The sequence below is a fragment of the Periplaneta americana genome, chromosome 4, assembly GCF_040183065.1.
Source record: "Periplaneta americana isolate PAMFEO1 chromosome 4, P.americana_PAMFEO1_priV1, whole genome shotgun sequence".
NCBI lineage: Eukaryota > Metazoa > Arthropoda > Insecta > Blattodea > Blattidae > Periplaneta > Periplaneta americana.
Genome location: NC_091120.1, coordinates 139,373,655 through 139,397,328, shown reverse-complemented (window position 1 = coordinate 139,397,328; position 23,674 = coordinate 139,373,655). Strand labels below are relative to the sequence as shown.

General features: G+C 34.4%; 1 non-coding gene across 1 annotated transcript; it reads right to left on the bottom strand.

The window, feature by feature from the left end:
• Positions 1-17,637: 17,637 nt before the first annotated feature.
• TRNAT-CGU (transfer RNA threonine (anticodon CGU)) lies at positions 17,638-17,710 on the bottom strand. Its single transcript has one exon. It is a non-coding gene; the product is annotated as a tRNA-Thr (tRNA).
• Between the last annotated feature and the right edge of the window lie 5,964 nt (positions 17,711-23,674).

Below are 23,674 nucleotides of genomic sequence, written 5' to 3'. Positions count from 1 at the left end.
CAAGTCCCTCGCTCGGGTTTTCTGAATTTTAATAGCTAAATTTATTTGTAAATATTATTTCATAAAGTGTAGAACAATTCTTGGGTTGCATTTTCACCTTACAGTTTTAAGTGAGATTTTTATTTAATAACACGATATTTGTTTCTTTGATGTTGTGATCTTGATAATTTAACTAGAACGTTTTATAGAGACATATAGTAGAGAATTCGTATCTGTTCAGTACTTGGTGTGAAGCAAATTACGAGAGGATGAGACACAGACTTCCCGAGGCTATATCTGTTGGGTAATTTAGCTGTAAAATATGGGAGAAATGTCTCACAAGCTCAGTTAATGCTTCCTTCTTCAGTGTTCTATGACGCATCAAATTATCAGCGATGGAAGCCGAGGAAACAAGGGGATTCATGTAATTGTCTATAAAAAAGAATTCCAACATGGATCAGGAACATGGTCGCTATTATGTCTAACAGGTGGATTGAAATTCTTTCAGAGTTTTACAACAATTGTAAATTGTCGGGGTGGTTGGGGCGTTGTCCGCTACTGACCTGACCTCTCGCGAGGGCACGTGACTTTGTTCCATGTGAGCTACAGCCTCAAGAATGTTCCTCCTTTGGGGGGGAGGGTCGGGATTTGTTACCACTTTATCGCAGTTACCTATCAATTTATTGCACATGGAAACCAGACCGTAAAATAGTAATTTAAAATTTGTCTATAATTATATAATTACTCATACTGTACTTTATGAAATAGGTAATACAGAAGCCTATCACAGAAACAATAATATGACTGATAATTCTTTTCTTTAGTTAGTTATTCAATGATACTGTATCAACTACAAGGATTTTTTTTAATATCTAAATTTATTTGACTCTATTTTACCATAATGTATATTAGGGTTGTAATAAAATACATTTCAGATACAAATAAGTACACAAATGTTATTAACGAATGCACATAACTTATAACAGACAGTTAATTATGTCACAAGCAAGTATTGTACATATCTAAATATGTAGAATATTTTACACACAGAAACATATAGGCTATATATACATATAACATTACAGACGTATTACATTAAATTACATACATATATGACATAAAACATATTATATACAAAGAAGTACATAATAATAATAATAATAATAATAATAATAATAATAATAATAATAATAATAATAATAATAATGTTAAACAGAAATTAAACAGACACAAAAAAACAATCATATTGCATAAGAACAGACATAGGCTATTACGAGTACAGTGGAAGCTCTAAAGTTCGACAGAAATCAAGTTCGACATCCTATAGTTCGACTGCTTACGTAGGGGAATTAGACACGCCCCTATACGGACACAAAGAAATGGGTTTGCCATTTGATTGGAAATTGGTTCTGTGTCTTGTAGTGATACTTTTGTTAAAGAAAAACAGAATAGTTTATTGATTAGGACATCCATATTGATCACAGATTTTAAATTAATGAACTCTTTTTTTTTCTATATGAGAATTGTGCCGTTTGTGAGATGGAACTGTCGAAACCCACTGTGGTACTAGAAGCTCCTACACAAGTCTCGGGGCGGGTAGGAAATGCAAGTATAGTAATGTATTCGTTGATGGATAACCAATAAGAATTTGTATTCATTTCACCTGCCACACCCACTACCCTTATTCGACTGAACTTTCAATTCTGTTCAGTCGAACTTAGGAGAGTTCACTATGCATAGCTAATGTACACACGAAACAAAAAAATGCATAGTACATAAAATTACACACATATGACATACATAGAAATTACATACATATTTCTCACAAAACTGATATATTACATGGAAGTTTCAGACAGATATAAATACATAGTATATATTACATTACAAATACATTAATGTATTTAGTCGGCCTGGTTGGCGAGTTGGTATAGCTCTGGCCTTCTATGCCCGAGGTTGCGGGTTCGATCCCGGGCCAGGTCGATGATATTTAAGTGTGCTTAAATGTGACAGTTCATGTCAGTAGATTTACTGGCATGTAAAAGAACTCCTGCGGGACAAAATTCGGCACACCGTCGACGCTGATATAACCTCTGCAGTTACAAGCGTCGTTAAATAAACATATAACATTATAACATTAATGTACAGTATTTAGATTTGAAAGTGAAATATTGATATTAAGTGCGGATTTTTTAAAAGGGAAATGATGGCAGTAGAATTGATTTAATTGCAAAGAAGTGAAATAATTTTCAAATTTGAACATGTGAGAAGCTAGGTATTAAGAGAAAGAGAGATAGCCAGGAAAACAAAATTAGAACTGAAAGAAAACACTTATAATGATCTGTACATACTGTGTTTCTAAGAATACCAGAGCAAAAATACCATTTTGCTATGTTTTGAATAAGTTTCGAGAAAAACGTTGCATCTTGAAATGCATTAATTATGAGAAATTATATCATGTGTTCAGATTACAACTTTTGTGAACATAATTCACATATCTTATAAAATCTTTATAACTGGCCCTTATTTCGAAACACTTGAAACAGTGGGGAGTACTTGGTGTCACACCTAATCAACTACAAGGTTATTGAGTATCGATGAAATTGGTGAGGCGAGTAGTATTTGGCGAGATGAGATTGAAAGATCGCCAGGGAATTACCCACTACTCACAATCAGCTTAGGCTTATAGTTGGAGAAAGGTAGGAAGAAACCCAAACAGGGGTCATTTCCACCATTACACTTTGTGGCTACGCAAAATTTCTTTTCAATGTTCAAATTTTGAAAAGTGAAAAGTCTTTCTGGTCCTCCAAAAAAATTAAAGACTGCTTTGCACTTTTCATTTTATTCTGCAAAGTCTTTGCATATCAGTAGTATTGCAAATCCTTGTTGTGCATGTTATTTAGTTCCATTTGCTGGTAAATAATGACATATAAGCTATTGTTCTTTAGTTGAAGGAGGTAATCTTCTTCTCTTTTTTGATTGTAGAATAGGCGAAATTCTTTCAAGAACATAATCTGTTTGAGTTGGCGTAATTCGGAAACATTCACAGAATAAAACTGAGACAATCTTAGGTTGACGGATGACGTGAATATGTTAGGAGAAAATCCACAAATGATTAGGGAAAACACAGGAAATTTTGCTTGAAGCAAGTAAAGCGATAGGTTTGGAAGTAAATCCCGAAGAGACAAAGTATATGATTATGTCTCGTGACCAGAATATTGTACGAAATGGAAACATAAAAATTGGAGATTTATCCTTCGAAGAGGTGGAAAACTTCAAATATCTTGGAGCAATAGTAACAAATACAAATGACACGCGGGAGGAAATTAAACGCATAATAAATAGGCCTATGCGAAATTCCTGTTATTATTCGGTTGAGAAGCTTTTGTCATCTAGCCTGCTGTCAAAAAATCTGAAAGTTAGAATTTATAAAGCAGTTATATTACCGATTGCTCTGTATAGTTATGAAACTTGGACTCTCACTTTGAGAGAGGAACAGAGATTAAGAGTCTCTGAGAATAAGGTTCTTAGGAAAATATTAGGAAAATAAGAGAGATGAAGTTACAGGAGAATGGAGAAAGTTATACAACGCAGAACTGCATGCATTGTATTCTTCACCTGACTCAATTATGAATATTAAATCTAGACGTTTGAGATGGGCAGGGCATGTAGCACGTATGTGTGAATCCAGAAATGCATATAGAGTGTTAGTTGGGAGACCGGAGGGAAAAAGACCTTTGAGAAGGCCGAGACGTAGATGAGAGGATAATATTAAAATGGATTTGAGGGAGGTGGGGTATGATGATAGACACTGGATTAATCTTGCACAAGATAGGAACCGATGGCGGGCTTATGTGAGGGGGAGCAATGAGCCTTCGGGTTCTTTAAAAGCCATTTGTAAGTAAGTAAGGCTATACTGGATTTGTATGATTCTCCGTTTTAGAACGAAGTGCCCGAACCTGCAGACTCTAGTGGGCTTATTGTGCTCCACCGATTCTATAGGGAGAATTATTTTTTTTAAGTCTGAGTGGACACTCTTTTCATGACTCAGCTGTATAGTCAATTCAATCTACACGTCTTATGGTTCTGGTAGAGTCCCACTACAGTGCCGTTCAACTTTTCCGAAAGCGTATTACTCCTTTTCAGACTGACGTCATCTGTATGACAGTTACAGTACTACCACAGTCTAGTATACACAGTCAAGAAGCTCAATACGTAGGGAATATGCACCCATAGGTAGTTGATAACCACTAGGATCGCTACTATCGCCTCATCACATAGAATGTGAAATAGTACGGGCACAGTCTATTGTTCCTAGTACCCTCATCAACTCAACCTTCGTGACCAGGGATGGGCAACTCGTGCTCCCAAAGTGCTAAAAAACCTTGAAAGAGAGAAAGACAGACGGAGTCAGCCGCAGCAGTTACAAGTTGTTTGTAGTTTCGCTGCAAAAGCCACGGTGCGCTCTGGCGGCTCTTGCAGGTAATCGTGATATCTATTCCATGATTTGAATTTCAGAATGACGCATGGTACAATAATTATAGTAATTTTAGACAGACTGTACCTAAACACATAACAAAATTATATTATTTCCTAGTTTTGTGAATTAGTTTAGTACTGGAATCACAAACTGAATACAACCTTTTTCAAGATACAACAAATATAGCTGCAACACTTATTTTTTATTACACTGTTTGTTAATATTTCTTATTATATGTCTCATTTGAAACATAGAACCCGAGAATTTACAAGTCTTTATACATTAAAGAGTATTCCTCTGTTCTCAGAAAGATAATAGTCTGTATTCGTAAACAATAACAAATTCAAGGAAGTATTTTTTACATGTCACGGCAGATGAAATAATCTTATTTCTGAGCTCTTTCTTTACTTTGAGAGATTTTACACTTCTTTCTTGTATTAAACTCTGCCTCAAGCACATATAGTAAGATATGGAAGCAAAGAGTATATTTGGAAATTCTGACTTAGGCTACATTACGAACAGTTCGATTCCTGATTTTGCTGGAATCGAGTGGCGTGCTGTTCTGTAGATTTATTAATTCAAGCAATAAATTTTCAGGATTTTCTATCGACGTAAGCTAAAAACATTTCAGAAAAATTTCGATTCCTCGTCAATTGTCACCGTTTCTCCAAACTTAGCAGTGAAATCTGCTGTAGGTCTTGAAGTAGGGTCTTATACTTGATTAGAAGATTTTCTTATCATTCTTCAAAATAGTTTATAGTCAAAGAAAGTGAAGTTGTCTATGTTCTACATGATACTACCACATTTCAAATTTATCCATAAATGTTCTTAGCTAGTCGATTATAGGTCTAAGTCTTGCAATTCTGTAACTCGCACGCACAACATGCTAATGATATATTTGATATCAGTCTCACCTTGTTCGTATCTCATTTTTACCTTAAGCTGTTCTAAAGCAGATGCAGACAGTATTTCTTTACTAAAACCTTCACTGTTTACTTGTAACATAAAATGTTATGCGTAAGAATGTGTAATATAATACAAGCTTTACCTCTCTTCTTAATAAAAAAAAATTCTCTTTTTACTCGTAACTAAAGGGGAAATGATCTGGGAATTATATTGTTTTTAACTTACAACGAGCCGCCACTTACTGCAAACGCGATCGAACTTGTGTCTTGAAAGAACCGCACACAGACAGTACAGCTAGTAGAGAGTCCGTTGTACCTGCACTGAGATTGTGTTGACACTTTGAGAGCACGAGTTGCCCACCCATGTTCGTGACTATATATACTAGACTGTGGTACTACAACACTCCCCACCGTGTTGGGTGAATACTATTGAAATGATGATAATGGCCACTGAAAAGGGAAGTGTCGATGGAATGACGAAGTGAAATTAGAAAAACCCGAGAAAAACTCTCGCCGGGATTCGAATCCGGCTCCGCAGTCATCGAAAGTCAGTATTCTGCTAACTGAGAGCTTAATAAATTTTTAGGTGTAAAATGTTAACTTTAGTTTCCAGGACCATTTTTATTCTTTGATAGTTTTAGTAATCCTTACTAAGCTGTAGGCATAATTTATATTATTTTGTGTTTAAGATGACAAATCATTCTGTCTCCATAAATATTTTCTCTTTTGATATTTAGTACATATTTGATACACTACTCTATCTTCCCTTTCAGCGTTGCCAACCATAGCATGAATCAATATGATTACTACAAATATTATAATATCCATCCCTTTTCTGTATACTATTTATAATACCGCGAAAAAATACTCTTCAGAATGTAACTTCTAGGTCGAGAATCGAAAATCCCGCTGCTCATGACATACCGTAATTTCCCATAAATATGGTCCAGGCACCCAACTATTGTCCAAAACGCACTATGTACTACTTAGTCCCCCAAGAGTTCGGTGTTTGCCATTTAAGGCGCCACTGTGATGGAATTATGTTCCCCACAGATGCTTCTATCTACCATTACACGTGGCAATGATATGGATGCTTAACAAGGTCAGTGTGCATCGTTCTATTGAATGTGTGAAGACACGAAATCATTCAGTTTGTGTTTGTCTGTTTTATTAAGCTCTCCTCTGTAGAACTGGTTAATTATAGATATATGATTGTTTGTACAATTAAACCTGGCTATATAGTGTTTACTTTCACGTAATAATTAGACTGGCAGAGGTTAAGGACTCTGCGTGAAAAATGTTTAACCTCAAGACTACAAGTCAGTCCTCAACTATGTACCACAATTTTTCGTGGACCATAGTTGTATTTCATTTTGAAATATTTGTTTTAATGAAATGTGAACAATTTGATTATTTACTTCTACAAATACGGTATCTCAGTATATTCTAAAACACCATTTAACATTAGTGTCCACTAAATAAAGAAACAGGCTGTTCCAGCATCAATGGTACTAGCACGAATAATGGTCCGGTAAAACGAAAACTTCAGGGTAGAAGGTTCACAACCGTCCCTGTAAGTGACTATGAGAGCGATGAAATTGAATTGAATACAGATTATGATGTTTCCGGTGTACTCTCCATATTTACATACAGTGAGTCAGATGTGGAAAAGAAGACGAAATCTCTTAAAATAATGCTAAAGGCACATAGTTATATGATAGTTACTTATGAGGAGGAATTGTGGCCAGGGAAAGTTATGGAAGTGAAGAACAATGGATCTGTTGTTTCATGTATAGTAAGAAGCGGCAATTACTGAGGTGGAGAGAAATGGAAGACATTTTATTCTATAGAAAGGAATACATAATAAAACAAATTGAAGACCCCATATGCGTCTGGAAAAAGAGAGTTCTATTTTCAATTTCAGAATTACAAGATAAGTGGAGATTCAAAGGATCGAAATAAGCCTACTGAATATAGTTCTCAGTATGGTAAATAAACATTATCAGTGAATTTATTTGCATATTATTTTTCTAAGAATGTGGTAGTTTATTTTGATACCGTACTTTTGTTCTTTGATATACACTCACCTGCATAAAAAACGGGTCAACTACATTTTCTTTAAAATTTTTGAAAATTGTAGGATTTTTTAAATAATTGTAGGTGTGCTGAGGTTCATTTAGTTATTCATTTATTTTGTGATACGTAACAATGTAATACTGAATACGTAATAGCCAACAATGATCTGAAAAGGAGATTCGTTCTTCTTGCTATATTGTGTCTAAACTTCTCGGACTCATTTCAAGCTATGCTGAAGAAGTCTACAGACTGGTAAGCTCTCTAGAGGCAGTATTGGAGTACTTCATTGTATACAAATGTTACTAAGTCCTACCGATTCAGCAAAATGGTTGCATTGATAGAAGATGGGAATAGTCAGTGTTATGTGGCTGCAGTTCTTGGGACCAGAAGAGCCTTCCAGAAAATAAGACAAGTTAATGTGAGTAAGAGAACTGTAAGCAGACGTCTGGATGAGTGTGGGCTGAATTCCAGAAGAACCAGCTAAAGGCCCAGAATTGCTCCAGCAACATCGTTGAACATTTGGAAGAAAATTGAAACAATTTGTAAGTTTTTACACCTTTTAATTATATCCATTGTTTGGCGTTGAAAATAATAGCGCAAGTGATAATAAAGAAGAGTTTTTTTTTTCTGGGAAGCAAAGTTTTCTTCATTTCATAATGGGTTTTTTGATTCTCACCTCATTTGCCGGTGAGTGTAGTTGTTCATTATTGCAGGAAAATGACTTTCAGATTTCACTTGTTTATTGTGTGTTTATGCAATGTGTACTAATAAAAATAATCCATGTACTTTTCATTTATTTTTAATATTTCTGTGCTAGATTATATTTCTACCCTTAAATTAGAAACTCATTGTATTGATTTACGAATAATTACAGCTCCAGCTATAGTCCATTCATGCTTTCAAGCATGAATATATGAGTGGACCATAGTTGGGCAACTCAGAATACAACTATGTACCAATGCTTATTATTTTTTAACACTTGTAATTAAATAATTTCAAACACATATGTCAATATTTATTTAATATACACTTACAAGAGTCCGAAGCCAAAATTTCACTTAATCTGGATGAATAGTATTGAATATACAAAGAAAAATGTGACAAATGTGGACCGTAGTTAGGGGAAACTACGGTAATTGATTGCAGTATATAGTGTAACTTTCGCACCTATATCATAATGCATAAATATGGCTTAATTTCGTAATGGAATGTATTTCACAACGTTTATATTTTTTTCTTAAAAATTTTGTGAACTACTCTATACCGATAGACTTAGGCCTATGTGTTGTTTTGTACACGACATTTCTGCGTCCCTCGAACGGGTGTGTCAAGTTTGTTTTACAATGTAACTCTACTTTCAAAAGTTAACATATAATTGACAAATGAATAACAGTTTATGTGCCACTGAATACTAATTCAAATAAATTGCAGTATTGCAATTTACTTCTATTCTGTAAAAAAATAAAATATTATTCTATTAATCCATCCACAAAAAGTAAGAATAATAGCTAGTCTAATAATTTCATAAGTTAAGTATTTTGGTTTAAGTTAGTGCATATGTTATTTCTGGCAACTGAGCAAAGCTCTTCTCTAATTGACGACTTTGAATGAAGAAATTCAAATTCTTAAATCGTTAATTTTCTTTTAGTGTACGGTATATTATGGGTTTCTTTTGCGCCATAATGCTTTAATTTGGGGCAATATTTCATCATTTATAGGTCATCAAAATACTAGTTCGGCTTAAGGGTTAGGTACAGCTTACAGCAGTAAAATTTTTGGAAATATTCAACATTTTTTTCCTCCATTACTGTATATTGTACAACAATAAAAATTGGTGTTTGTAAAAAACTGTCTTTCTGCTATATGAAACAAATATTTTTACGATTAAAAAAATTATTTACATTTTTTTTTCAAAATTGAAAATGGTGACAGTTCACTGTGCAGTGATGAAGCTTTTCCCTCATAACTCATAAACTTGTTAACTTGTTCATGTTCTGTCTCTTATTTTATTGCTGAAACTCATGTTTACAATATCATGCTCTTTCAACTACATTCCTTAACCCTTTCTTACCTATAGATGCCATATGGCAATAATTAACTTTATAGCATTTATATACTTGTGTGTTACATATGAAGGTAAATTTTGCTGGATAACTTCTATTTCAATACATTTTCATCAATATAGTTTTGTTTAAAATGTTGCCACTCCCGTAACTTGGTCACTGAATTGGTCCTAATACAGCTATTTGTTTCAACATGGATTGCTTGTAAATTTAATTTGGGTTAGAAAGGGTTAATAAATAATATTTTTTGTATTTTGTGTTATAAGAAAATACTTATATTTGACAATTTTTTAAATGAATTTATTTTTTATCAGACAATCTATCAAAGGTAGAGAAGTGATCTTGCAACATATTGTAGATATGACATGCATAAATATACACAAAACAATTTCATCACAGAATGTTGGATAGCTTTTGAGTTATGTGGGAAACGCTTTATCACTGCACAGTGAACTGAATTTTGAAAAAAAAAAAAAAAAAAAAAATGTAAATAATTTTTTTAAATTGTAAAAATATCTTTTTATTAAGCAAAAGGACAATGTTTTACCCATTCTAATTTTCATTATTGTACAAGATACAGTAATGGATGGAAAAAAATATCGAATAATTACAAAATTTTACTGCTGTAAGCTGTACCTAAACACTTAAAATGTGAAGTAGGAACAGGAGTATCAGAACCTCACTGGTAGTGCTTTCTGCACATAGCAAAGCAGTATGTGGAATTCGAAAAGTTCGTTTGAATGGTGGCATTGGATTGTCATGGGACAGTAAACATGGCAAGACAAATAGGAGATAGCTGAACTGAGTTCCGAACACTGTACCGTGAACAACAGAGTTCAATATTTCAGGAAAAGAATAAATCGCTGTAGTGTAGAGACCGCAGGCATCGAGTTATTATTTCTAGTTGTGATTTACTGGCCTATGGTAGCCTACTACCGTATTAATTGAGCGCAGAACGCTGTGCCCCGCGCACGGGCGGGCATTCAACCCTCTGCGAACTTGGCGGACATTGTCCGGGCCGCAACAAATTGCAATAACCATCGATACCATACATGACGACTGAAGACTGATCCGTGTTGCGGTTGCTGAGGCAGCGCGTGCCTTCCAGCGCTCTCTGCATGCATGTTGCTTAGGAACATCCACATTCTAGTCTTCAGTCCGAAGTATTATAGTTCCAAAATGATTGAACTTGATAAATAATAGCATATTAGAGGATCTGAAATAAATTTGTTGACTTAGAAAATGCTTTTAGTCCTAGAAATGGATAATAGACCCTATATCAAGAGAGGTGGTAACAATTTAAAATCTTGAACATGAAATGAAGACGAGGACGAAGAAATATCGTGAAAGAAGAAGAAGAAATGGAATTAATGGGGGAAGAATAAATTGTACTATTCGGAAAACAATAAGCGAAAAAGATGCAGAAGGAGGAAGAGTGGTAGAAGACATAAGATAACTCGAAGAAGTGGAATTAATGACAGGAAAGGAAATTATACAGTGCGATCGAAAAGTCCCTCCGCAGCTTTAATTCTAGTCACTCTAGAATACAACCGTGTATGACAACCTCACACTCCCAGTCCATCATACGTTTAGCGGCCAGTGCTGCCACTTGAATTCTCTACCAAATACACTTGAATTCTCTGCCTAGTGGATTCTCGGCTGCACAAGCACTGCGGAGAGACTTCTCGATCGCACTGTACTAATGAGAGATGAGAATGTGTAATTAATGGAAGGAGACGAAGTGGAATTGACTTTAAAATAAAGGGTGGAATTAACAGAAAGAGAAAGAATTGGAATTGGTGGAAAGAGAAGAAGTGGAATTGACGGAAATAGGGGAAATTGAATTGACAAAAAGAGAAGTGGAAGTGACAGAAAGAGAGGAATTGGAATTGAGGGAAGAAAAGAAGTGAACTGTCGAAAAGAAAAGAAGTGAAATTGATAGAAATAGAGGAAGTGGAATTGATGAAATGAGAAGTGAAATTGACAAAATGAAAAGAAGTGGAATTAACTGAATGGGAGAAAGTTGAATGGGAGAAAGTGGAATTGATGAAAGGAGAGTAACTGGGATTTATGAAAGAAGAAGAAATGGAACTGATGAAGGAGAAGGAAGTGGAAGTGATAGAAGAAGAGAAGGGAGAGGAAGTAGCATTGATGAAATGAGAGAAGTGGAAATTATGGATGTTGATGAGATCAGAGGAAATGAGATTAATGGAAGGATAAGAATTGGAATTGATGGAAGGAGAGGAAGTGAAACTGATGAAAGGAGAAGAAGTAGATTTGATGGAAGTAGAAGTGAAATTCATGGAAGGAGAATAAGTGGAACTGACAAAAGAAGAGGCAGTGTAGCTGATGGAAGGAGGAAGTATAATTGATAGAAGAAGATTTGATAAACTAACTTGTTTATTTAACGACGCTGTATCAACTACGAGGTTATTAATAAAATTCATAAATAAAATCGAAATAATTTTGAATTGTATTCTCATAGTTATGAAACAAAAGGTATGAATTCTTTGAGATTGTTTGAACTAAAATACAATACAGTTACAGTATTTAATCATAGTAGTAATTTAGGCCCAAGAATATATAACAAATTTATATTTAAATATCCTAATCTTGCCAATTCTAATAGTTCTAGTATTAAATTAAAAAAGTTATGTATGGATTTTATAAAAATTGAAAAATTGTAAATTTAAATTTATAGACTGTAATTGCATAGTAGACATAAGACAAATTGTATTGTATAATTATTAATTTCAATTCAGGAATCCGCCCCTGAGCACGAGTTCTACTCTTTCAGTTTTTCTGTATATATTATATTTTATGTTACAATTATTAGCAAAATAATAAATAAATAAATAAATAAATAAATAAATAAATAAATAAATAAATAAATAAATAAATAAATAAATAAATAAATAAATAAATAAATAAATAAATAAATAAATTTAGCATCAATGAGATTGGTGATAGTGAGATGAAGCCTAGGATTCGCCGTACATTACCTGACATTTGCCTAACGGTTGGGAAAAATCTCGGAAAAACCCAACCAGGTAATCAGCCCAAGCGGGAATCGAACCCGCACCCGAGCGCAACTTCGGATTGGTAGGCAAGCGCCTTAGCCGACAGAGCTACACCGGTGGCTATATTTCATAAATAAGTAGAATATATTAATGAAATGGGTTTGATGAAGGAATAAGTACAATAATTAATGAGGGAGAAAAAAATTAATAAGACAATCAAGAGCAAGAATTTTATTTTATTTTTCGAATCCAATCTGCCACAGTTCAAAGAATCTCAGCCTGAGTCAGTCATGGGGACTGGACGGACAGCACACAAGTTCAGTTGTTGCACTCACTGGGGTGGTTATAATTCGAAGACGGTACAATACCAGACATGACCGTGTTCCTGGGAACACGACGCTTGTTGCCTTGTTTTTCAGACAGAACGTGCTTCCATAGAAACTGTAGTTACTGGACCGCAACATGTTACCAAGTCTACAAACTGCAGCCCGCTGACCGAAGCTGGTCTGTAGATGAAGCTAACTTTATCGCAAGTGCGATCTAAACATTCCCTTTAAAATTATTACAGATGTAATTCAGAGATGTTTGGAAGACTACACGGCGGTAATGATGACGTCAGAATGGTAAGGAAAGAAACTACTGTAAAAAAACCTTCTACATAGCAGATCTGTATACCATAAAACTCACGAAGCAACATAATATAGGCCTAGGCTCTTTTGATGATATTTTTGTGAGATACAGAAGATACACAAAGAATTCTTTCCTTCAAATTTCAAACCTATATAAAATATTGTTTAAGTACTGTATTTGTGTATTACTTAATACAATATTGTTTTTTTTTTCAATGCCACCACGTTGTCTTTCGATATTTCTGGTCTCCTCTTCTGGCAGTAGCTTATTTGCAACCCACTTTTGAGGTTGGGGCGCGTGGAAGACGGGGTTACATTATCACGATGAAATGATAGGATGATCATGTATGATTATGTAGCGCCAGGAGTAGTCTTAAATCTAAACTGAACGTAAATCTGTCACCATGGACGAACACAGGAAGAGCTTCCTTTAAGGAAAAATCCCTATGCTCTCACCGAGAATCGAACCCGAGACCTCATGAACTGTGGCCAGAAACTCTGATCACTGAACTATGATAAATAACCAAATGATAATATAGCTTAATATTCTTCTTGGAGGATTTTTTCACTCTATTTGAGCCTCGCTTTATTCCATTGTTTTCAACGTACACACTATAGCTAGTAAATGGACACATGGATATTAATCTAATTCAGTACCACTAGACTGTTCCTACTACTCTTTTCTTGATCTTTTACTAGTTCATTAATATTGGTCACTAAAATAGATAGCCTAAATAGATAAATAAATAAAATAAATGCAAATAAATAAATGTGAATAAAAAAAATATGAATGAACGAATATATGTACACAACACGTATTATTGCATAAAACAGGTGCGGTAAATTTCTCTTCCATTACTTAATAATTTAGCTTATTTTCTGCGTTATTATATTTACAACATAAGGTTGCAGTTTAATACATCTGGACACCGAAGAAAGAGATTTATTTTTTAAATATATGACATCTCATGCATTTTAATAGGGACACGCAAACAAACGTTGTTAAGGAATGATTCGCAGTTTAGTTTTCCTTATTAACTTGGAAGAAAAGAGAACAACGAGATACTGTCATTGGTAGTGTAAAATGTGACACTCTGACAAATTATATAGATTTCTTTGTAATTATTGAGTCTCATCGTAGTTGCATGATTTAATGCGTCATGCCTTATAGCAGTGATTTACAATTCATTTTATATTTTCAGATATGCCTAGTAATATAATAAAATAAGTGTATATAAATTTCAATCATAAGACATATCTGTTTTGCAAATGTTTATTTGCTATATGAATATGGAATATATTAACGTTTTCGCCTTATTGGGCATCATCAGATATAATAAAATATGTAATCTGAACCTTGATCAAATTGAACAAATAACAAATGAGGAATGTATTATACATGGTGTTGGATCTTCATGAGCTTTATGTATAAAATTATAAATAAAATTGAAGGATAATTAATTTCAATGTGATGCAAACTTTTAAAAATTAAAATTAAAATTGATTGTGTATACATATAACTCATGTTACAGTATAAATACAAATTAATCAATTAGAATTATACGAATTATCAGTAATGTTAAAATAAATTATGAATAAAATGAATAAAATGAATATATTAGCTTAAAAAAATTAATTAAATTCACAACGTTCGAAGAATGAAATGTCTTAAGGTAATATATACAATATTGATGTGTTGTGACTGATGGTTCTTATGTTGTCGGTTGGTTTTAATTATACGTGTAGAATTTCAACATAAGAACCATCAGTCACAACACATCAATATTGTATATAGTACCTTAAGACATTTCATTCTTCGAACAATGTGAATTTAATTAATTTTTTTAAGCTAATATATTCATTTTATTCATAACTAGCCGTACCCGTGCGCTCCGCTGCACCCGTTAGAAATAAATATAAAGTAATTACATAATTAAAATAGGACATTTGATCCAGGGAACATTCGTGTTTGATATAAGGATAAGTCGTTTATTATGTTACGTAATTTAAATTGTATTTGCATAATTAAAATGCGATCATTTTGATCCAGAGACCACTCATTTGGTCATAAAAATTATTTTAGGAAATACAGGAAACGAATGTACAGAATAGCCTATCAAGTTTTCTGTGCATAAGAAGCTATTTTAATCTTACCTGTCCTCTATTCACTCAGACGTTACTGTAATAACATCATAGCATTATGTCCATCTAGACAAACTACACTTTCCAATGGTGAATTAATAATTAATTATACAAATCGGTTAATTTAGCTTCCTATATTACTTCATACAAACACAGAAACATTCTCTGTAGGCTATCTTTCATGGCTTTCGATTGTTGCTGTCCAAGGCCCCTTATAGACGAAGTCATTTGTTTTTTAATTCATTACACGGCCTTAGATGGCAGTTATTTTAATTTTAAAACTCATTTATCTCATTAAATATCAGTCCTATCAAAATTTGTCAAGGAATAAAACTTATCGGAAATTATTTTTAAAGAAACGTTTGTTATGTAACATTTTTCACAAAAATCAATAATAAGCGAGATATTTCGATTTATTTAATTCAGGCCCCCTTATAACCCCCCTTTTAAATAATGTATTTTGAATGCCATATAGCCTAAAATCTAAGTTACAACGAACTTAATTTATATTCCAATTTTCATCGAAATCCGTTCAGCCATTATCGCGTGAAAAGGTAACAAACATACAGACAGACAGACAGACAGACAGACAGACAGACAGACAGACATACAAACAAAAATTTCAAAAAAGCGATTTTCGGGTTCAGGGTGATTAATTATATATGTTAGGACCAATTATTTTTGGAAAATCGAAAATTACCAGAAAAAATTCGGCTACAGATTTATTATTAGTATAGATTTATTTTAACATTACTGATAATTCGTATAATTCTAATTGATTAATTTGTATTTATACTGTAACATGAGTTATATGTATACGCAAACAATTTTAATTTCAATTTTTAAAAGTTTGCATCACATTTAAATTAATTATCCTTCAATTTTATTTATAATTTTATACATAAAGCTCATGAAGATCCAACACCATGTATAATACATTACTCATTTGTTATTTGTTCAATTTGATCAAGGTTCAGATTACATATTTTATTATATCTGATGATGCCCAATAAGGCGAAAACGTTAATATATTCCATATTCATATAGCAAATAAACATTTGCAAAACAGATATGTCTTGTGATTGAAATTGATATATACTTATTTTATCTTATAGCAGTGGTCATCAGCATTCGCTGAAATGGGTAAAGGATAAGCAGTGCATAGTAATATGCCCCGTTGATCAGCAGAAAGAGGGAGAGAGCATACCCACCAGCAGCCACGGATGCCCTAATTAATTATGGTTTATTTAACGACGCTCGCAACTGCAGAGGTTATATCAGCGTTGCCGGTGTGCCGGAATTTTGTCCCGCAGGAGTTCTTTTACATGCCAGTAAATCTACTGACATGAGTATTTTAAACACACTTAAATGCCATCGACCTGGGCCGCGATCGAACCAAGTATCTTTGCAGTTATGTTTATGTTCCCATCATGAATGATGTGATTTTACCGTAACATTTACATTCCTAAGTTAACGCTCACGTTATGTTTAATTTTCATTGTGAATGGGCCTTAAGGCTCTGTGCATCAGTGGTGAATTTTAGACGACCAGCGGGAGCTGAAAGTTCGTAAAAGCCTGCAACACTGACCTTCCTGTCCGCTAGTAGTACACCAAAACATTACTGCTTTTCTAATTATTGTTTCGTAAAATCACCTTTTGGTTAATTTCAGATGTCATACTCACCTCATCGATTCGAGTGACTAATAAACTCATAGAACACCAATATTTGTAACCTTCGTCTGAACATGGCGTCACTAATGGCTTTGAAATTTGAAATTTTAATTATCAACACACACATATAATTTTATATTTGTAACTTATTTTATAACATCAAGAGATGCAAATAGTGTGTTTGAATGACATTTAGCTTGAAATTTTATAAAATGATTTTTATACAGAAATGATTTGGAAACAAATTTTATCTCATGTTAGTTTTAAACAGCTTTATTAATAATGTGTGTATATTTATATATTTTTGTATTTAACCTATGTTCAATTGGTCTATTTTGTATCTCCGCCTGATGATGATTTAAAAAAAATCGAAAATATTTGTGGATATATAATGATGTGAAACTTTTGAAAGTTTCAAAATAATTACCATTCTTCAAACTGTTTAACTAGTGCGTAAAACTCCATGTCATATTTAATATTGCCAGTCGAAATTGATCAGAAAGTTAGTTATCTTTTACTCGAGACCTGCATTTGGAATGGAATTTACTGGAGGGGGACGCTATGGCGCAGCACTGCGACCCGTTACGTTCTATTACTCTAACTCTCAAGGTAGACGCATTCACAACTCACACCGGCTGACTACACTAATTGGTATTAGAGGAGAAAAATTCGCTTCGGCGCCGGGTATCGAACCCAGGTTCTTGGTTCTACGTACCAAGCGCTCTAACCATTGAGCTACGCCGAAGTTCAATCCACAGCACCGGATCGAATCCCTCTCCTTCAGTGTTTTTCCCTTTGTGGCCTGACTCCAAGTTCGACATATATATTGACATTTGTATCAAGTCAATTGTCATTATACAAGGAGCGCACTCAGTTGAGTGACTTGATGGCCGGGATTCCACAGTAATATGCATTGTTGGGCGAAGAATCTACGTAAAGATTAATTTTTTGATCCCACAGAATACATCTGTTATGGTAACAATTGATATTATAGAAGAAAAATTCGATCCGGCGCCGGGGATCGAATCCGAGTCCTTGTTTGTAAGTATTAAGCGCTCTAACCATTGAACTACGCCGAAGTTCAATCCACAGAACCCGGATTCGAGCTCGTCCCTAGGCCAGCCCTCTCCGTGCGTCGCCATCTGGCGATCGGGGAATTCTATGAAATCATTAGGCTACGAAATGAAGAAATGGTGACGGAATGATGTAGATGCCTAATATGGGAAAAAACGGGAGAATCCCGACCTTGTCCGCCATAAGTGTCACTGACCGGGACTCGAACCCGAGTCGCCTGCGTGACAGGTTGGACGGTTTGACCACTCAGCAACCGCAGACGTTGAGAGCTGCATTTAGATTTTGTTTTCATAACCGGAAACGGTTGCTTACACACATAGATCGTACCGAACATAGCTTCAATGGCATATCCAAAGGAACCATGATATGGATATTTACTTTTACAAAATTCTTTGAAAACATTGTACGTTGTGATATGTACTGCCTGATAATATGTACATGTACTGGACGTTTCAGCCAGAATCTCAATCAGAGAAATTCTCTTTTCTTATATTGTATTAATTATTGGTAGGTTATTTCAGTTAACAAGTACAAGAGGATATTAATATTTTAATATTGATTCACAACTCTTACTGAAGAGGGACGAGGATTGATGATGATGATGATGATGATGATGATAATATATTTTGACGTTTAAAATATTTGTTTGTTTTTTTCTTAAATGTGATTTTTCTTCTGTATCTAATTTAAAAATGCTTGATTTTCGCTGCTGTATAACAAACTTCAAAGTTTAAATTCTTTTATCGATTTATTTCATTATAACATAAGCGTTGAAGTTCTGCTCAATTCGTGAAATTCCGAGAAGTGTGTTAAAAAATAGCATAACAAACTTGGAATTCTGGTGAGTCTTTACTGTATATCCAAGGCTAAGACTTAGTACAATATGTTGCTGAGAACAACTCACTCTTAGTGAATGATTCACAGAGTGCAGATAAATAGACAGGCACTTGTGTCTAGCAGTTCTATTTCCACCTGAAAGAATTCTTTGTGTAACCAGACTGGAGAAGTGGTACTGAAAGAGAATCAATGTTCCTTTATTTCTGTGTGTCGCATCCATTCTACTGAAAATAACTGAAGTATTTTCAATGTTTTTTTCTGTCTGGACCAACGTCAGGAATGGTTAATCGCCTTCATGCTACATGAAAAGTCACTGATTATTAATCGAGTGTCTGACCTAGACTTTGAATTTATCATATACAATTCTGAAGTTTTGATACATCTCATTCTGTATTCAGAGGATAAATCAAGTGACCGCATTCCAAGCTCTAATGAAACAGAGTATCAAATTTATTAGCGGAAATGGCTTCATTTACTGTCCAACGTTTGGAAACTATTTGTTAAGTTACAGAAATACAATTTAATTAAATTTTGGACCTTGACTAAATGGCTGACCGTCACATGACATAATGGCATATTCGTTACTGTGCATTGAAAGAATTCTTAATTTTGCCAGTTCCATACAGATTTGCACAGCTTTATCGTCAACAGCTCCGCAAGACTTGAATCATTTAGCCCGATCCGCTCTCACGTTTTTGAGGCTTTAGATCCAACATCTGACATTGACAAGTAGTGAGTCATGTGGTAATCACTGTGCAAGGCTGATATCTTAATGTTATTCTTACTCTGTATTTGCATACGTTCATTCAGGGACACATTTCTATATCAAAGGCTATGAATCTGTAAAATTTCTAACTTCTACACGTTTATGCCAATTAATCTGAAGCTTTTACCACATATTTCTTACAATGTGGACATGCAATACACAAATTTTCACTTTGATATTCCAATTAGTTTACTTATAATTATTTTTGTTGTTTTAAAATACTGAATTATAATTGTCCCAATTTTAAAAGTTAACACAATTTTTCTCTAAATTTATATTAAAATATTCCTGATAGATGTATGTAAAATATGACACATGGTTGTCATATTTTTCCAATTACTTTTTGAGAAAAAATATTTACCATTTTAGTTGTTAATTTTTCCATTTTCTTAAACTTATCAAATCCACAAAACATGGTGATTTTAATACTTTCAATGGCAGAAGAAAACATATTATGTGTCAGTTTACTTCACATGCTTTTGTGGACGTCTGTGCACATTTGGAGATTGGAGGAAAACTGCATTCATTAGAGCAATTTGAATGTTACAAAATGTTGAAAACTGGAAGCTTATATGATATATACTATCGATATCCTTCCTTTATAGGTCTACCACACACATTTTTCTCCTACACAATAACGCGAAATATAAAGTGAATGGAAAGCAAAATTAGTTAGCCTGAAGAATAAAACGTATCAGAATGACAGCTGAGTGTGAATTTAAAGGGCTGCAGGTCCACGCACGCGCTGGTCCCTTAAAATTCGCTCTGAAGGACTTCAAATTGTCATAGGACCAAAATAAGAACAGATTTAGAAAACTGAAACATTATTGTATTTTTAGAGTTGAAAGTAAAAAATCCATTTTTTAATAGTTTTTCTTTTTCGTTATTTTCACGATCCATAGCCTTAAGGAAAAGAGAAACATGGTCTTGAAATCTTTCATCACTCAACATCCACAAATTTTCTCAGCTCATACAAGTATTTGTGTTATTACTAAGCCGTGTCTATGGCTTAGTGCAGGCACACTGTTCTTCCATCCAGGCAGCTGGGGTTCGATCTCCATCCTGGTCATGATGGAATAATAGGTAAAATATAAACCTGGAATTAAAATACATTAATATGTGTAGATAGAACATTCCAGAGGAGTATAATATAATATGCAAAATATAAATTAAATGAATTTAAAATATAAAGTTACAACAATGCAATTAGTTAAAATACAAATGAAGAACGCGAACTAAAGCATGGAATAAGAACAATGTAATTGATTGGAATATAACAATAATAAAACCAGTTAAAATATAATTGTAAGTATGTAAAATAGAATAACAACAATGTAATTAATTGAAAAACAGATGAAGATGCAAAATTTTCGAGAGTCTTTTAAAATGTTAACAACAACATGCATTAGAGTCTTAAATGTTACATTCAGTTCTCTAAGGTGGCTCCATATTATTTTTGGGACAGTTCCTCTACTGCCAAATAGAAGTCCAATGACAGTCCACTGTTTTAGAAGTATATGGTATCTTTCAGACATGTGGGGTATACAAGGCTCATACATGGTCTTCTTTTCAGCGTGAACTTCCATTGCCTGATTTATATCTCTCTCATTCAAATTTCAAATAATACTCTTAAGTAACTTTCGCTTCATGAACGTTGACAGCAAACGATGTTGTCAAAAGAACCGTTATAAAGTAACTGCCAGTTGTATTTGTCGGTACAAAAATTCGAATCACAGATTGGCGAGAGAAAATTCAGCCTGACAACTTGAACATCACTAGCGTATGTAGTAGGCCTAATGGGGGGGGGGGAATGGTTACGGTGCATCCTTAGGTTATAAAGTAAGAAGACCTGGACTATAGAGCAGTTACATAATTATAGGTAAGTTATCATTTAGTGACAACCATTTTTAAGAATAAAAGTGTCGTTTATGTAAGGTCGTAAAGTCATCCGACCTTCAAAATAGAATTCTAGGGATAACGTCGGGCATTTCATATTTACATTTGCAAGTTGTCCTTGCAATATGGGAGAAATGTGTGTAATATACTTTACTCTGTTTATTTTCATACCCTTGAATCGATTTCTTCCATCGCTGTCAAACATTTCCAAAATCCCTTGCAGCCAGTAATTGAGACAGAAGCCTCCGGTGCTTGACGTTTCTTCTCTTTGCGGTTCACAACAACATATTGCGGTATGCAGAGGTTACACAAGAGATGGCTAGCAGTCTAACACTTTATTTTAATGTTACGTAAGGAGATTAACACTCCCGAAAATAACTTGATGGTATTCAGCATCCACACTCCAGACAGAAAAACGAACCTGTAAAAATATCTTTTACACCAGCAGACAGGAGTGAAATCATTTCATGTTTCAATTTATTTTCTTTATATTGGTAGATGTCCAATGGCGAAGGTCAGATATGTGTAGCAGACTGCCTATAACTTTTATCCCTTCTTCACTGAACTGTATACATATCTACAGCTAACAGAATTAGAACTGAAATTGGACATATGCCTTGACGAATGATCCACCGCAGGTATGTGAAGATGATGCATTTTATTAACTTTTCTTGGACAGGCTGATTAAAAATTTGCTACCAAACCTTCAAACGCTGCCACAGCACATTTAGAAATGTGATTTTCATTAATATAATTAAAAATATAGTGAATATGTTGGTATAAACCCATCGATTTCACTGCACTTGTTTACAGTAAATAACATTCCACGGATTAGTTTAATCATAGCCTATATTATTCGAAACACAACTTGACTTTCTTGGATATGGCGTGAAAAAAAAAAACTCCATATCTACAGAGAAAGTATCTTAAAATTTTAATGAATTTTCTTGCTAGGCCCTTTTCTTGGAGAGGTTGGTTGAAGTAATTTACAATGAAGTCTTCATTATCCATTCTTCAGAGATAGACTTTTGGGTAGGCCTACATATTTCATCGTGCCTTGATATTGAGTAGGCCTATCTCCAACGTTTCTGAAGTATTGTACGTACACGTTTCGCCATGAAGGGAAATATGGCTACCACCTGAAAGATAACTGAATTATCCGGAGTAATAGACGTAACGAGCCCTTTTTCTCTGATGGCGGGACCTGTATGTAGTTAGGAAGCGTTGGAGATATTACCGTAGGTTTCAGATCACGGTGGAATACGCAAAATCCATGTTGAAACTTTCGTACACTACTTTTAACACTTGAATATAAATAATTGATTAAATGGCGATTTTACTCGTGTTAATTACGTAAGCCGCACATGCTTACGTAATTAACACGAGTAAGATCGCCATTTAATCAATTATTAATACGCAAAAGTCTACTTCTGTACACAATCACCGTGAAAGCCTAAAACTTTATACAAAATATTAACATTTTTGTAATTAGGAATAAAGTAAGTGTTCTCTTCTTTATCCATAACGAATTAAGCCTAAATAGATCTGTTTCAGCCCCATCTAAAGGATGTTTAAGGATTATACAAACTCTACGTCCTTGCGGTCCATTTTCCTTTCCCCTCCGTGTAGAAAAAGAATTTAGATTTCATATCATATCATTCCATTCATCTTCTTCATCTCATTCAGTAGACATATTCAGATCAAGACGCATGTTTTCATACCCTTAAGGGGGAGAGTGTCCTCTCCACAACCGTTCCTGGATTCCCATCCTTTCGCAATATCTTTTGCCAGGATTCATTCCTTCGACACCTTGGAAGGGCCGTTGGAATGGATCCTGTGCTGCTTGGTCACCTTGACGGTATGAACTTAGAGCGAAGGAGGGTAGGAGACCCCCTTTGGGTGAGTAGGTCAGGAGTCACATGCGGCCAGTGGGCTGGTACACGCTCATCCTAGTTCATACCATAACATTCGGATTCACAGTAGGTCTCAGTACGGCCGACGTGCAAAGGATCGTCCTAATCCGCCCGTAGCCACCGTGACCTAACCTAACCTAATCTAGCCTAACCTAAACTGTGGTTTGTACAGTGAGTCCCAGCGAACGTTTTCGGTGTTTGTGTCGGCCGACCAGCGGCAGGT